Below are 15,850 nucleotides of genomic sequence, written 5' to 3' on the forward strand. Positions count from 1 at the left end.
CCTTGTGGGCAGACCCTAGCACGAGCAACTGAAAAGTGTCCTTTATTAAATGTAGCTTGTCATTGCTGGAAGAACTTGGCATTTTTGACACACTTCTGTTTCCACGCTACCTCCTTCTCCAAAAGTTATGTGTGCATTTGGAAATTGGTGAAGTAAAAAATATAAAGACATTGTGTCATTCTGCCACATCTGTCTGTAGTGTGCATTTTGGGGTGCGTGTACGATACAAGGCATTTAGGTATGGTGAGGTTACTTAGCCATTAGTGTTCACAACGGCTGGCATAAAGGAAACATGACATGTATTACATTAGAAAGCAACAGCGATAGCTTTCCGACCGCGTAATTTCTACTAGGCAGAGTCAGAAGCAGACACAGTGGCCTGTGCCAGATACGAGGGTTGGAAGTGGCTGAAATGTGAGTCGTGGGACAGAGAGAAAGAGAGAGAGAGAGAGAGAGAGAGAGAGAGAGAGAACACACAGACAGCACCATAAAGCATTCCCCATCTCTTTCTGCACAGAATGCACCACACTGCTGCCTTCTTAAGTGCACCCCAGTATAATATGTTGTTTGGGAAGTGGGTGGTAGTTATCACCATTGCCACGACCTCCCCTTGTATCCACTCCTGCAAGATTGTGAAATCTACAGCCACTGAGGAGATTTATGTGAGATGTTCCTATCAACTTTGTGTAATATTCATATTGCACACTTCTGCAGACGAAACAGATTATCGACCTTAGCTTAGGAAAGAAAAGAATCATCACAGATCATTAAGGTTCAAAGAACTTGTCTTGAACACTGTAAGGGATCCGTGATCCCACAAACATAGATGCTAGTATCTGACGCCCAGGTCGATAGCGGACAGGAGTCGATTGTCGAGCACTGTAGTAGGCAGTGAGACTAGTGCTGAGTGCGCAGTAGTATGGTAGAGTGTCGAGTGAGAAGTAGTGCGGGAATGACAGGCAAGAATGGTGGTCGAGTGAGTTGTAAACGGTAAAACTCACTGGAGTATGACGAGTGAGCACGTCCCCCTGATCGTCGTGGGGTTGACTCTCACTAATGCCGATTCGCGAGTGATATGAAACAGAAAGTGACAAGTGCCGAATTACGTGTTTCGCATCAACCGCATCGGCCAGCAACAACCATGGATTGCAGTGAGGATTGTTGTGAATGTTAACCATCAGCATTGCGTGTGACAAAGTACTGAAAATAAGCAATCAATAAAAAGAAATAACCGCAATTAGACGTGTAAGGCAAAGGTAGCAACTGCCTCAGAATTTGTGTGTTAGTAGGAAATATATATCAGTTGTACATCACAACCTTTGTGATACTTAATAATAGACAAACTTTCAATCATTAGCTATTCTGTCTCAGAACAGCCGCATTCGCAGAACAACCAATAGCCTTTCATCCATTAAGTATACCGTCATATATCATAATAATTAACTGTTTGGTGGCTTCGGTAAATTACCCAAAATCCAGTAAAGGAATTAATCAGGGATGTTTCAACACGAATGCTTAAAAATTCTTTTGTAGTTAACCTATTTTCAGATTATGAAGAGTTCTTTGTTACAGCTTGTATTTTTGTTCCAGGTGGCACTGAACTTGATGGCTGTAGTGATGTCATCAAGGCACAAAGTTGGAAGTTGTTAAACCTTCAGAAACAAGATTTTCAAAAGTACTTCTTCTCAGATACCAATATTTTGCCCCTGTTTGTGTCGGATACACAGATGTCTCAGTTGTTATCACATAATTTGAGTGTAGTGACTGAATCTAGAAAACAGTTTCTTTTGCTTCCCTGTACCCCAAGCATTATGTGCAATGCAGGACTCCTAACAAGCCAAACACCCAGAGCACAGCCCTCTGTTTTCTCTTGCAGTTTCTGCAGTTCAGGAGCACAGTCCGGAAGTCTGACTCATGTTGACCGGACCGGCAGGGCGAAAATGGTCAACGTGGGTTCGAAGCTGGTGACAGAACAGACTGCTACAGCACGAGCAAAGGTTTTTGTGGGACCCGAACTGATGAAACTCGTACGAGAAAGGTGACGTACTTAGCGTTGCTCGCCTGGCGGGAATTGTGGGGGCCAAGCAGACGTCCAGCCTTATCCCTCTGTGTCATAATATATCTTTATCCTCTGAGGCTGTGGACATTGAACTGGACTCTGCTCTCAACTGTGTGATTATAACTGGCACGGCAAAGTGTAGAGGGCAGACGGGCGTGGAGATGGAAGCTCTCACTGCTGTATCGGTGTCTGCCTTAACAGTGTACGATATGTGCAAAGCTGTGAGTCATGACATTGTGATATCTGAAATAATGCTTCTGGCCAAAAGTGGGGGAACTAGAGGAGACTTCCACCGGACATGAGCATCTGTGTGGGTCAGTGAAATAAGTTAAGTATACCTGGTATGATGTAGGCAAATTTCAAAGTCTGTTCGTAGTTATAATAAATTATATACACATCGAATTGGACTGAATATAAGTTGCACCTTTAATTTCGAAAAAGAGAGAAACTTAATTAAAAATAATTTGTCAAGTTGCCCATTTACAAAAGCTTTTCAACATGTGATTTACCCTTAACCACTTTTTTTGTAGTACACTGTAGATAAATTACACACAAAAACAAAGCTTTCAGTTGCAGTTTTCATGTAAGACACTCTTAACTTCACTAACATTCATTGTTTTATCACTGTCAGTATTTTTGTCACTCTCCTCCCAAAGTACAGTGCCGTCACTACAATCCCGGGCATTGCATGTGCAGCATTTCTTGAACCGTACCTTTAAAAAGCACATCTGTTAGATGAATAACTGTGAGTTTGAAATTTGCAACGTAACTGTACCGAATTCCAAAATTTTCTCTCAATGTTGTGCTTCATTGGTGAAGAATAAATTATATTCTTTAGTTAGAGAAAAATTGTGCCTGTCCCATTGTCTAAAATAGAGAAACTGTGAGAATGGTAATACAGAGGGGTCCAGAAAAATGTAGACTCTCTTTGATAGTCAATATTGATGGAACAAAATGGCATAGTGTCAAAATTCTTGCATGGGAGGAAGATCATTTTGTGTGTTCAAAGTGACACCTGTTAGCAGCCAAGCAACATCAATGTTGCTGAATTGTTGACTGAAGTACAGCTGTCAGTGTTGCCAGTGTGGTAGCTGCACAGGATGTCTTGATGGTTTCTCATATCTCATTCAGTGTAGCTGGGTTCTGTTGGTAAACTTTGTTTGTTGAGGTCCCCCATTGGTAGAAGTCGAGAATTGTAAGGTCCCGTAACCTTGGTGGGCACTTGACAGCTCCTCTTCGACTTATCCGTCGTCCAGGTAAATTTTCATCTAAGTAGAATCTGATATCTCTGTGGTGGTGAGGCGGAATAGTCTTGTAGGTAAAAATCTTTTGTTTCCAAACACCTCTTGGATGGCTAATAAAATCAATGTTTGCAGCATATGATACACCTCACCAGTTATGTACCTTCAAAGAAGAATGGGTCAGAGAAACAATACTATGACGGACCACACCACACATTAACACCAAGTGAAGTAACATGTTTGTCCATGTGAACATGAGGATTTTCAGCAGCCCAATACACGCAGCTATGACAGTTTACATTACCATTCAGGTTGAATTGTGCCTCATTAGGCCAGATAACCTTCCCTGCAAACCATTCATCTTCGTGAAGCATGCCTTCAGACCACTCGTAGTGCTCCATCCTTCGATTCGAGTTGTCCTCATTCATAGTGTGAAATAATCTTGGAATGTACGCTTTCCACTTTGCAGTCTTCAGAATTTATCATGCACTTGATCAGCTTACCCCACTTCCCCATACATCCTGCTTCATAGATTTTTGAGATGATCTACAAAAATGTTGCAATACAGCAGTGCTGGAACCTGGAGGTTGATGTTCTTGTTCGGAGGACCTTTCCTTGTGCACATTTTAAACAGTATTGTCGGCTTAAAATTTATACCAAATACGATAAATTGTTGTTTCAGTACAGCCTTGCATTGCTCAAACAATAGTTGTACTTCATTCAGTGCTGCATTGTCATCTGCTGGAAACCCACACGACAAGATCTGTTGGGAAAACAGTGGTTTATGCTACCACTCAAAATTGCAGCCATATAACACATTGTTCCAAAGGTAATAACTATCAGAGAATGTCTACATTTTTCTGGATCCCTCTGTAGTCACTACCTAAATGGGATATCAACAAAGAGAATGTTTGCATTGCTACCTCATACACAACAATTGATTTACAAACTGTAGTGATATTTTTGTTTCATTTCATACTTAAGAAGAAGCACTACAGTTGAGGTTTCTATGATTCATAAAAGTCCCAGTTTTTATGGGGTGTGCTGTATACTCTAATTTTTTTGGAGATTTTTTGTAGAAATGGTGTATCTTATATTCAGGCCAGTATGGTACCCGTTTCCATCCTGTTTTAAGTCTTAATTCAAAATATTTATCTTTCTTTTTCCAATACCTGATCAATTTGAGAGAGATATTTAAAACAAAAAATAAGCACTAGCAAGTACGTTAATTTGCTATTGTTAAAACTTTATCTCGTGTATGTTTTCTACAATTTTGATATGACACCACCTGCACTCTTATCTTGTTGCCAGTAAAAAGTGAGTAAGTAGGTCATTAAACTCTCTCTCTCTCTCTCTCTCTCTCTCTCTCTCTCTCTCTCTCTGTGCTCTCCCCCAGCTGTGTGGTAGTGTCCTCTGTGTTGCTCTATTGTTTCAATTTTTGATGGTCCCGTGCTGTGAAAAGTTGAGGTGAAGTGTTCATTCTTAAATAAATAGTGTGTATCAGGTCTTTTCTCCTAGGATCAGGTTGTCATTGCTGTGTTCATTGAAGTAAAATGACACTTTTTTAACAGTTCCTAAAATGTGCACCACTTCATTGACACTTTTGCTCAGGTGTAGAGCATATTGGCCAGACTAATTTACATGTTTCAGCTTTACACTCTATGGTATCCTCTTTTTTAAAGGCCTATCATCTTTCTTGTCTGTGACTTGTCCAGAGATTGAAAATGTTTTATTTTGTAAGTTACCAATCCAGAACAGGTTTCTGTCAATTTAATTCTTCAGGTTTTTCCAGAAGTTTGCTGAAATTCCCGAGTTGTCCTTTGCACAGTCGGACATCATTGTCTTCCTCGCATATTTCGGTGACATTAGTCGTTGCTTTTACAAAGTGCTACTTGAGACTGATCGTCAAATGGGGCAGGTCTGTAATTTGTTCCCTCTGCCTTCCTGCTTCATCTGCAATCTGCTCTGACAGACACCATCCTCGGGTATCCGTGTTGCGTGATATTCCGAGAGCCATCTACACTCACGGGCACGATCCTTGTGTGTTATGTTTTCAGTCCAAGCTGGCTGGTAGAATTCTGTTTGTGGGCTGTCCCCGTTTGGGGACAAGGATCGGCAGGGCATGCAACCCTAATCTTTCATCTTTCAGTTAACTCAAATTTTGTACATCATCTGGTGTAAATTATAAGAATTTAAGCAAAAACTTCTGTCTCTCAACAGCTTTCTTAATAACACTATTCCAGTAACTGGATATGCATATTGAAATATCTGTGTTGTATATTAGATTCTATGACCTGTACCAAGGCAATATTTTGCGGTTGCAAATTTTCTTGACTATTATTAAGTGTGTGTGTGTGTGTGTGTCGCTTATGCCCTACATACGAGTCCTCCAAGCTACTGATGATCTGACCAATGTACGACATGCCAAAATGCTACGGCTGCATGGGGAGATACAATTAAATCCCATCCCCCCCCCCCCCTCTCTCTCTCTCTCTCTCTCTCTCTCTCTCTCTCTCTCTCTCTCTCTCTCTCTCTTTCTCCCCCCTCTCTCTCAAAGATCGGCAGGTTCAGGAATCTAACACAGAAAGAATTTAATCACGGTTTCTTTTTCATCTCTATCATACAATGTAGTCCAATTTTTTGCTAATACAGAAATAACATTTTGTGATTTATGTTGTGTACTCTTCAAAAGATCTAATGATGTCCTCATTCCTTTCTTATAAACAAAACAAGAAAAAACTGACAATAATTGTTGTTAAAATAAAACACAGAACAGTGTCTCCATAGCATCAATGAGAACATCCTTTCAGCACCTTTGACCCAGGCAGTGAACACAGCAGCGGTCAGTCTATGACTTGCAGCAGGTGAATCCCAGTCAGCTGCATTGCTCATGCACCCAACATAAATAATAATAAACAAAATCTAACAATACACATAACCAAGGCTTGATTTGTGACAGTATACTACCGCTGATGACGAAAAAAATTGGACCCAAAGATTTTGAGATGTGGTACAATAGAACTTTTGCTCTAGTTGAAGCGGTAAGATGCAAATGTTGTATTCACACTTTTAAAAAGCTCAGAAAAGTGTTATAACTTTTTCAGAAGTCTAAATCAAACTATGGAAACTCTCGGTAGGAACTTAGAAATATAGGAAATGATAGAGTGCTACTTACCATAAATACATGTTAAGAAGTCTATTTTTTTTCTTTTAACAAATCTAGCACTGCATATTACTGCCAAATTAGTCATTACCTATGATTGCCCCAGTGGCAGAAGTATGTATAATAATGTCAAAACGTTTGTGACACTACACACTAGGAGAAGCTCAAGTTTCAGATACACATTGATTGCGTTCTTGATGATGCTATCTACATGTTCATCCACACTCTGAAAACCACTATGAAGAGTATGACAGAGGGTACATCTCACTGTACCAGATATTAAAGCTTGTTCATGTTTCAAGACCATTTAAATCTTTCTCTGCATGCTGTAATTAATCTAATATTGTCCTCACGGTTCCTATGGGAGCAATAGTTACAAGGTTGTAACATATTCCTAGAGTCGTCTTTTGGTAAGCATACTTTCTTAGGATAGTGTACATCTTATCCTGAAGCGTCTGCCAATTCAGTTATTTCAGCATCTCTGTGACACTCTCCCTTGGGTCAAACAAACCTGTGACCATTTGATCTGCCCTTCTCTGCATGCATTCAATTCCCCATTAATCCATTTTGATACAGGTCCCACACATTTGAGCAATATTCTAGGATGGATCACACAAACGATTTGTAGAATGACTGCATTTCTATGGTATTCTACAAAAAAAAATCTCACTCTTTCGCCTGCCTTACCCCTGAGTAGGCCCATATGACTGTTCATTTCATATCCCTACAAAGTGCTTCACCCAGGTAATTGTACGAATAGACTTAATCCAAGCAAGACATCCTGATACTGTAGTCATACCACACTGCGTTTTCTTCATTTTGCAAAATGCACGATTTTCCATGTCTGAACATTTAAAAGAAAGTTTGAAATTATCAAGATCTGACGAATGTTTGTACAATTTCTTTCAGACTGTACTTTATTCTAGATAAATGCACTATCTGTGAAAAGAGTGCTTTACTATTAATATTGTCTGCAAAGTCATTAATGTACATGAACATACCTCTCTGTGACACATCTGAGGTTATTTCTACATCAGATGATGACTCCCCAGCCAAGATAACATTTAAGTCATTCCTACCAAAATATCCTCAATTCCAGTGACAAATTTCACTCGATACCCCTCACGGTAGCAATTTTGATAATAAGCATCGATCTGGCACTAAGTCAAAAGCTGTTCAGAAATCGAGAAATACTGCCTGCACCTGTCGAGTCAGGAAGACTAAAGTTTTAAGGTCAGGTTGACAAAACAGATTTTTAATACTCTTGGAAACAACCCTAAAGTTTCTGACGTACTACAGGGGAATGACAAAGGGATCTTTGGCAGACTAGATTAAATCTAAGCGGCATCTCAGACCGACCAGAGTTACAACTTTAAAGGCTTCTACGCTGAGCAAATACAACGGGCTGTTGGAGGAAGAATGCAAAGGCAGCTTCTAGTAATGTGCAATTGCTATTCTGCGTGGTCTTTAATGGCCATTATCAAATTTTAAAAAATTAAGAATAACAATAACACAGTACACAACAGGAAGGGTACAGCAGACTTTCCCTGATTGTTCCTTACATTACCTTTCCTTGATTTGTTTTTTCTTTATGATAATGTTTCTAAGTCTTTCCTGGTTTCCATTGAAAGGTTTGGATTGTTTCAAAGATTAATTTACACATTTTTTAATATTTTAATGTATTCTAGGACAGGAACTCAAAGAGCACAAGTATAAAAAAACTGCATGTAGGACATTCATGTAAAGCTTCCCATTTTTAACTGCTAGGTAATGACAGTCTATTTTGTTACAAGAAAATGAATCGGGACTTAGTTCTCCAGAGCTGATACTATTATAAGGAGTTGTGATGGAAGAACATGAGTTCCAAACAATGGATGCCTTGGATCTGTTTGCTGCTGCTTCTTTTTAATCTCTGCTGCTAATCCCATGAGTGAAAGATCTCTACCAATGAAAAAGTAGATTTGAATGACATCAAGTTTCTTCTCTTGTCGATAGTTGTTTCTACTGAAGAGAAATGAGTCTGGTCATCTTTGTCCATTTGCAGTAGTTCAAAGGTGTCGTAGCACCTGACACGTATGCTTGAAAATAACAAACGATCAATATTGTAATTAACAAAAGTATTGTCAGCAGTAAGCAGTATTTATCACATCCAAAAAGTTTGTAAAAGCTGTGGACCCTTGTTTTATCATGTCAATCCATTTGTGCCAATGGCTAACAGAGTACCATTCACCATCATGTCAAGTGGCAATAACAGTTTGCTTGCATCATAAATATTGAGTGTCAAAAGTTAATTCTAACAATATGAAATAGGACAGATTGCTACTCACCAGTTAGAGCAGGCAATGTGCAGCAGACAAGCATACTGAAAAAAAAAGAAACTGTCAGATAATATATACTCAAAAAAACACTTAGGTACTGAAGGAATTATCCAAATACCAAATAGGGCTGAAATCAGTAAATGTGACATACATGTGAAGACAGAAAAATAATTACAGTTTCAGAAAAAACTGGATGATTTATTCAAGAGAAAGAGCATCACAAATTGGATGAGATGGTCCACCTCTGGCCCTTATACAAGCTTGGCTCTGGCTGATAGAGTTGTTGGATGTCCAACAGAGGGACATCATGCCAAATTCTATTCAAATGTCACTGTAGATAGTCAAAATCCCGAGGTGGTCTAACGGCCTGCCCATAATGCTCCTTACATTCTCAATTGGGGAGAGATCCAGCAACTTTGCTGGCCAAGGTAGGGTTTGACAAGCATGAGGACAAGCTGTGTGCGGACAGGCTTTATCTTGCTGAAATGTAAGCAATGTAAGGCTTGCCAAGAAGGGAAACAAAATAGGATGTGCAGTATTGTCAACAGACAACTATGCTGTAGGGGTGACATCCATGTCACCCCTACAGCATAGTCGTCTGTTGACCAAAAGGGATCTGTTATGAAAAGAAATCGCACCCCAGATCATCAGTCCTGGTAGTTGGACCGTATGGGATGTGACATTCACGGTGGTATCCCACCGTCTGGGGGGTCTTCAGACACATCTGTGCTGATCATTGGGGCTCAGTTCATAGTGGGATTCATCACTGAAGCCAATTATATTCCAGTCAATGCAATTCCAGACCAGGGACGTGCCTGGGGACACACCAGATAGCAGTGCGATACCAACCTGGCTGCTGGCTGCCATACAGCCAAACGAGGACTGATGGTCTACTGTGCCATTTCTTTTCATAACAGGACCCCTTTGGTTGTCATCTGTGTCACCATTACAACACAGACATCTGTTGACGATATTATAAACCCCATTTTGTTTCTCTTCATGACAAGCCATCATTTGCTTACATTTCAGGAAGATAATGCCTGCCCACACACAATTCGTCTTCATACTTGCCACACCTTATCTTTGCCAGCAAGGTCACGGGATCTCTCCCCAACTGAGTATGTCTGGGGCATTATGGGCAGGGCCACCCAACCAGCTCATGATTTAGACAATACAATGTGCCACTTGGATAGAATTTGGCTTGATGTCCCTCAGTAGGGCATCCAACAAATCTATCAATGCCAAGCTTGCTCAAGAGTCAGAGGTGGACCAACTTGCTCAATTTGTGAAGCTCTTTCTCTTGAATAAATCAATCAATTTTTCTGACATTGTAATTTTTTATTTATTTATTTTTTTTTTTTTTTGTCTGTGCACGTACATCACATCTACATATTTCCATCCCACACAGATAATTCTTTCATGCTGCATAATGTTTATTTTTATCTTACGAGTGTAATCTAATGGACAGAGCCCACCTCAGCATAGGGAGTCTCTGCTGGTTGGGAGTGTGGAGGTGGACAGACAGAGAGAGGTGTACTAGGGGGACAGTAACAGTGTGTGAGATTGGAATGGGAGCAGTGGAGGGCATTGAGGTGTGGTGCCACAGGAACGAAGCCTAGAAACTTTAGCTGCGACATATTCTTCACTCCTGTAAACCCCGTTACCTAAACCTTTGCTAGTCTCTCTGTCTCACATATCTAGGCCTTTACCTGCTCCCACCCCAGCCTCACACCACCACACCTGCTTGATGAGGACTGTCCCATACTTTCTAATATCTAAAAATCTTCCTTCAATGTGCCAGTCTGCCACTCAGTGTCTCCTCTAGGTGGGGAGCAGAAAGCTATCCTATTTCATATTATTGTTATTCCATCCCAGATTTCCCAATGTTTAAAAATTAATTTTACACTTGCCGTAAAGTATTACACAAACACTAAGTGGTTATTTTTTCTGATTTTCAAATTATATTTTAATCTCATTTTTGTCCCTTTATCTAATCAACTTTGCAGTGTGAGATTTCTGACGAAAGTACGAGTTATTCAGAAAGTAGGTAAAAAGTAGTGAATTCTTCCTTTGAATCACTCTCACTTAGTCTCAGGCGCGAGCAAATGTGTGTACCCGTATATGCATTTAGCTGTATCAAATTATCTTCCCCAACACACAAAATGGGGGTCATTATTCATTTTATCTTGAAAGTATGTGTGAAACGCACTTTCCACAAAAAGGCTCAGATGCATAACTCTCAAAATATGTGTTTGAACAATAGGTCTGGAATTTTTAAAGACAAGGCGAAGAAACCATTGGATTGTATAACTTTTTTATTAATCACAAAGAAACAACATGATTCAAAGACATCAACAACAGCAATGGACGTTCAAGTGAATTGTCTGCCTCCAATTCTGATCACAGAGAAACACTCCAATAGGAAAGAGGGCACAACATCCAGCTCCATTTTCAAAAGCTGCAATGTCAAATATTACAACCTGTAACAAAAAAAGGTCATGTGATAAATATTGTTTACATATCGATTACAGTAACAGAGGCATATATGATCTAATAGGAAGGGGGGAACAGAAGGGCAGGACATGGGGAACAATGAACAGATGAGATGTGAAACCACGGTAAGTTAATAGTGGTGATAATGCCAGTTAATTACATGTGTGGGAAAAGCAACCACTCTTGCAATTCAGAGCTACTCTTGTTTCTGCAACTGATCTTCCGTTCTTTCATTGTTCCTATTTTTCTCATATTAATAATTCTAGTTATAGAAGGTTTTCTAACTAAAAGCTTATTAGCATTTTGTAATGAAACCGATAAACAATACAGTCACATTCTCTAATGGAAGAACACAGTACATCGCGTTCGTAAATAACTTGATCCAACAAAACTTTTTATATGAGTATCTCGACATTCATTACATGACATTTAATTTTAAGTATCAATACAAACACTTACATAAAACATTATTTACACTCAAAACCCATTATTCAAAACTGATGTCCATATGTGTAACTGTTTACAGTAGCAATTATTAATATAGTTACTATTGCTACCTTTAATATGGATTGTTAAAAAGTTTAGAAATGTTAACTTAAAAATGAACTGTAAGCAAAATCTTTTCTGTTAAAAAGTTAATGTTGAAACCACTGGAGAAACATTATAATGTATTATTGTAGTCATCATGTACACTGAAAAAAAAAAAAAATTGCAACACCAAAAAGTAATTAACGTAGAGTAATGAAATTTCAGGAATATATATGTCTAAGTAACTTATTTAAGTGATTAACGTTGCAAGATCACAGGATAATATAAGTGCGAGATACACCATTGCAAATGTGATACAGTAATACATTGAAATCCAGTGTAACTGCCCGAATGTAAGCATGCAAACGTGCATGCATTGTGCTGGATATGAGTTTGTGGGATGAAGTTCCATGCCTGTTTCACATTGTCATCGAAACAGGGATGGTTAATGCTGTTTTTGGGAGACACTGGAGTTGTTCGACGATGTCCCGTGTGCACTGAATTGGAGCCAGACCTGGTGATCAAACAGGTCAAGGCAACATGTTGACGTACTGTAGAGTATACACCCATGCCTCCATCTTTGCTACCCTCCCTGTTTACCTCTACCCTGTTGCTTCATAACCTGGGTTGTGAGTAACTGAATCCACTTTCTCTTCTTCCCCTTCTTTCCCCTCTCTCCTCCCTGATGAAGGAACAAAGTTCCAAAAGCTAGGATACGTAAATTTTCTGTTATGTTTTGTGTATCTATTGGCTGTACTGGCCAGCCCCTCTATCTCTTTGTTAGTATTTGTTTCACGTCTTTATATGAGATTTTCCATCATCACAATAATGTTAGTTTATAATTTATGGACAGCCTAATCCATTATTTCCTGTCACGGTTTGAAACTTTAGTAAATCATAATTTTTGTCTTGGTAAAATAAAGGTGATTAGATGTTTCCCTCATGCACATGTAAGAGACTGTCAGTTCACATCTACGTTTATAATCTGCAATCCACCAGGAGGTGCATGGTACAGGGTAAGTCCCATTGTACCAGTTATCAGGGTTTCTTGCTGTTTCATTCATGTATGGAGCGTGGAAGAATGATTGTCTGAATTTGTCTGAATGCCTCTGTGTGAGCAGTAATCATTCTAATCTTATCTTCACGACCCCTGTGAGAGCAATATGTGGGGGGTTGTAGTATATCCCTAGAGTAATCATTTAAAGACAGTTCTTGAAACTTTGCTAATACACTTTCTTGGGATAGTTTACACCTGTCTTCAACAGTCTGCCATTTCAGTTCCTTCAGTATCTCTGTGACACTCTCCCATGGATTAAGCAAACCTCTGACCATGCTGCCTTTCTTTGTATACATTCAATGTCTCCTCCTAGTCTTATGTGGTACAAGTCCCACACACTTTAGCAATAGTCTATGGTGGGGGGGGGGGGGGGGGGGGGGGGGGGTCACACGAATGACTTGTAAGCATCTCTCTAGTAGACTGATTGCACTTCCCCATTATTATACCAATAAACCAAAGTCTACAACCTGCTTTACCCACAACTGAACCTATGTGATCATGCCATTTCATATTCCTACAAAGTGTTACACACAGGTATTTGTACGAGTTGGCAGATTCCGACAGTGACTCACCCATATTATAGTCACAGGATACTAAGTTTATACATTTCTAAACATTCACAGCAAGTTGCCAATCACTGCACTATGTTGAAATCTCATCAAGATCTGACTGAATATTTATGCAGCTTCTCTGAAATAGCACTTCATTACAGATAACTGCATCATCTGCAAAAATCCTGATTTACAGCAAGGTCATTAATGGACAAGAACTGCAAGGGCCCCAACACACTTCCCTGGGGCACACCTGAAGTTACTTCTACATCTGATGATGACTCTCCATCCAAGGTAACATGCTGTGTCCTTCCTATCAAAAAGTCCTCAATCCAGTCACGAATTTCACTTGATACCCCATATGATCGTACTTTTCACAGTCAGTGTAGGTGTGGAACAGAATCAAATACTGTTAGGAAATCAAGAAACACTATCTACCTGTTGCCTTGATCCAACGCTTTCAGCAAGTTATGTGAGAAAAGTGACAGTTGGATTTCATATCATCTATGTTTTTGAAAACCATGCTGGTTGATATTGAGAAGGTAGTTCCGTTCGAGATACCTCATTATGTTTGAGCTCAAAATATTTTCTAAGAATCTACAACAAATCGATGTCAAGGCTACTGGATGGTAGTTTTGTCACTCCTACAACCCTTCTTGTAGACGGGTGTGATCTGTAATTTTTTCCAAAAACTGGGTAAGGTTTTTTGGATAGATTACAGTGAGAAGAGAGGATAACTCAGCCACAAATTCAATATAGAATCTGACGGCGATTCCATCGGGGTCTGGAGCTTTGTTTAATGATTTCAACTGTTTCTCAACACAACTGACACTAATACCTATTTCATTCATTTTTTCAGTGTACTAGGATTGAATTGGGGCAGTTCTCCTGGGTTTTTATTTGCAAAGGAACATTTGAAAATCGAGTTCATAATTTCAGCTTTTACTTTGCTACCCTCAATATCAGTTCCTGTCTCACTTGCTAGGGACTGGACACTAACTTTTGTGCCACTAACAGGCCTTACATACGACCAGAATTTATTTGGATTTTGTGAAATGTCATTTGACAGTATTCTGCTACAGTAGCCATTGAAGGCTTCATGCATTGCTCTCTTGACAGCCAAACATGTTTCATCCAGCGTCTCTCAATCTATAATCCTACACTTTGTTTTACACCTATTATGCAGTAATCTCTGTTCCTTTAGACGTTTTCTTTACAGTGACTGTATACCACGGAGGTTCCATCCCATTATGAACTGTTCTACTAGGAACCCATCTACTCAGTGCATGGTCAACTGTTCTTTTCAAGTAGAGGAAGAGCACCTCTACATGCTCCTGACCTGTCCTGAAAGTTTCAAGTTCCTCACTGAGATAAGATAATACTAATTTCTACTTAGTTAACTGAACGCATAATAAGAGGATCCTCACGACACAGTAAATAACTGTGCGTCAGTCGGGTGTGGCCAATGCGGAGCCAACAAACGACGACTGAGTCCCTGCGGGTGGCTCGCAGGGATGACCGCCAAAGAGTCGTCGTCTCCTTGATATGACGGAGTTTGTTTGGCACGGGCAGGTTGCGCCATTCAGTGTCCCAGAAATCGAAAACTTTGCGGCGTAATAGTGCCCGCAAATCAGTCGCCGGGAGGCCAATCTCCAGAGGTGGTTTACTGATGGCCTCTTTCACCAGGCGGTCAACATTCTCATTGCCGGGGATCCCAACATGGCCTGGGGTCCACACAAAGACCACAGAGCGGCCGCTACGTGCAAGAGTATGCAGGGACTCATGGACAGCCATCACCAGACGAGAACGAGGGAAATACTGGTCGAGAGCTCGTAAACTGCTCAGGGAATTGCTACAGATAACAAAGGACTCACCTGAGCAGGAGTGGATATACTCTAGGGCACAAAAGATGGCGACCAGCTCAGCTGTGTAAACGCTGCAGCCATCCAGCAAGGAACGTTGTTCAGAATGGTCCCCTAGAGTAAGCGCATATCCGACACGACCAGCAACCATCGAACCGTCAGTGTATACAACGCCAGAGCCCTGATACGTGGCCAAGATGGAATAAAAACGGCAGCGGAAGGCCTCTGGAGGGACGGAGTCCTTCGGGCCCTGTGCCAAGTCGAGCCGAAGGCAAGGCTGAGGAACACACCATGGGGGTGTCGCAAAGTGGCCCGGAAAGGAGGTGGAACTGTAAAAACCCTAAGCCCGGAGAGAAGCCCTTTGACGTGGACTGCGATCGTACAACCTGACCGGGGCCGACGTTCAGGAAGATGGACGACCGATTGCGGGAACAGGAGACGATAGTTTGGATGCCCGGGCAAGCTAAAAACATGGGCAGCATAAGCGGCCAGTAAATGTTGGCGCCTCAATCGCAGTGGAGGGACACCTGCCTCCACAAGTATGCTGTCCACAGGGCTGGTGCGGAATGCTCCTGTCA

The 15,850-nt window shown here is 40.6% G+C and overlaps 1 protein-coding gene across 1 annotated transcript in view; it reads right to left on the reverse strand.

The window, feature by feature from the left end:
• Window positions 1–11,078: 11,078 nt before the first annotated feature.
• The window catches only part of LOC126419144 (14 kDa phosphohistidine phosphatase-like), a 45,180-nt gene continuing 40,408 nt past the window's right edge, over window positions 11,079–15,850 (reverse strand). Inside the window, exon 5 of the mRNA XM_050086254.1 lies at window positions 11,079–11,261. The gene's annotated coding sequence lies outside the window, so the exon portion shown is untranslated. The remainder of the gene's footprint in view (window positions 11,262–15,850) is intronic.

Source organism: Schistocerca serialis, chromosome 9, assembly GCF_023864345.2.
Source record: "Schistocerca serialis cubense isolate TAMUIC-IGC-003099 chromosome 9, iqSchSeri2.2, whole genome shotgun sequence".
In the NCBI taxonomy this organism is placed as follows: domain Eukaryota; kingdom Metazoa; phylum Arthropoda; class Insecta; order Orthoptera; family Acrididae; genus Schistocerca; species Schistocerca serialis.